This window comes from Mirounga leonina, unplaced genomic scaffold (genome assembly GCF_011800145.1).
Source record: "Mirounga leonina isolate KUSES-001 unplaced genomic scaffold, KU_Mleo_1.0 Mir_447, whole genome shotgun sequence".
NCBI lineage: Eukaryota > Metazoa > Chordata > Mammalia > Carnivora > Phocidae > Mirounga > Mirounga leonina.
Genome location: NW_023270757.1, coordinates 3,365,580 through 3,367,881, shown reverse-complemented (window position 1 = coordinate 3,367,881; position 2,302 = coordinate 3,365,580).

Genomic DNA, 2,302 nt, shown 5'->3' with positions numbered 1-2,302 from the left:
CGCCCCCACCTTAAATGTCTTTTAAGTCTTACTAAATTTCCCAAAACTTCTCTACCCACTCATCATTCATTCATTTATTTGTTCATTCATTCACTCATGAAAGGTCCTGTGGAGCACCTCCTGTATGCTAGGCCCTCAGTAATATGCTGGCCACGCAGTGGTGCACAAATCCCCACCGGGCACATCCTTATGGGGTTTGCAGAGTAATGTGGGAAGGGAGGAGACAGACACAAAGATCACATAAATATGTTCAAAATCACTGCCACATTAAGTGCAACCGAGGAGCATGGTACTTAGTTCTAAAGGACAGTCATGGTGAGATTTGGGCCTGCTGGGAGGCCAGGGAAGCCTTTTGAATTGATATCTGAATGATGTGCAGGGAGTTAGGCGGGTATAAAGCTAAAGACAAGTATTTCTGTGCCAGAGAACAGTGCATGCAAAGAGCTAGTCAGAGGCAGGAACATACAGGGGACTGACTTTGAGCGCAGAGAATGAGGGTATCAGGGGACTGCAAGGGGTGCTGGGGGCCTCCAGGCTGGACAAGTGGCGAAGTAGCCAGATAGGGTGAGGCCCTCAATGCTGTGTGCTCACGGTCTGAGGATATGGGCCATCAGGCATCTCCCTTGCTTCCACCAACTGCTCTCCCCCCTGCTTTATCCCTCCACACCTTCCCACCACTACTCTGTCCAGGGGAGGAGACATTCCTCCTATTTTACCAGGTGACCTCTCCGTTTGGCCTTTCTTCCCCCCGTCCTGCATCCTTCATTTACGGGGCTCAGTGAGTCTTTAAATCTCTGGGATGACTCACCTGCCATTTAAGTGGCTCCTTCCCTTTTTCTTGAACATGTCTGGATCTCCCTGGCTTAAAAAAAAAAGCTAATTTTGCTGTCCTCTGACCTAATGACAGATTCTCTCCTCATCTCACGACTTCTCATGGTGGGTGTGTGTGTGGGGGGAGCAGGGGAAATGCAATGGGGACATCTGTCTTCGTTCCTCCCATGTCCTCTCTGCAGGTAGTTCTGCCTTGACAGAGCAGAGTTTCCTTACTATTATGTGTGTTCCACGGTCTTATGCTTGCAGACTGTGATGGGATGTCCTCCCCTCTGTAGTTCACCTTCAGAGTTAAGGGCATCTTAAAAGTTGCCGTCAAAAGGTTCCCCCTCATTCGACTCAATTCTATTTACAGGAAAAGAAAAACATTTCAAGATCTTTGTTCTAAGGAATTCCCTATTTGGCAAACTTCCTGTGACTGGATCTTGAGAGAAAATCGGTATTCTTGAGACAGTGGTGTTTTACTGTTAACTTAGATGTTTGAAATGCTATTTTAAAATAGTGCTTTATATCTGACCTGTTACTGAAGTCAAGTTTATATGTGCAGGCCAGAGATAATATAAGTTGTGCACATTTTTTTTTTTAAAGGTAAATCCGTTCTTTTTTTTTTTTTTTTTTTTTTAAGATTTCATTTATTTATTTGACAGAGAGATAGACAGAAGAGCACAAGCAGAGGGAGAGGGAGAAGGAGACTCCCGGCTGAGCCAGGAGCCCGATGTGGGGCTCGATCCCAGGACCCTGAGATCATGACCTGAGCCGAAGGCAGACGCTTAACCATCTGAGCCACCCAGGAGCCCCAAGTTGTGCACATTTAATAAAACCACCAATAAGTTTTTAAAAGGCAAAAAAAAAAAAAAAAAGGCTCCAAGGGTAAATGATTTATTTAAAAATGTAAATTATCTATTCTTTTACCCCTTTTAAAGTATATTTTTGTCTTATTAAAAATATATATTATGATATAATAAATAATAACCAATATAAAATATATTAAAAATATAAAGTAGAATACATTACTTTTTTTGGTACATGAAGCTGATGCTGACAGAATTTGGAAGACTGTACTCTGCGTTCTTCATACTGTTGACAGGTGTTTGCTGAACAAAATTATCTTTCCTTTTTTCACCTGGACTTCTCTGTCATCCAGAGAATGCTTTCTTGAGATGACAGAGTAGGAGGCATACTGTGACTAAGAGGCAGCTTTTCTCTGCGTGGCTAACCAGCTACTAAAATAGAACCTAGCCATGGGGCGCCTGGGTGGCTCAGTTGGTTAAGGGTCTGCCTTCGGCTTAGGTCGTGATCCCAGGATCCTGGGATCTAGTCCCGCATCCCTGCTCAGCGGGGAGCCTGCTTCTCCCTCTCCCTCTGCTGCTCTCCTTGCTTGTGCTCTCTTGCTCTGTCAAATAAATAAATAAAATCTTTAAAAATAAAATAAAATAAAATAAAATAAAATAAAATAAAATAAAATAAAATA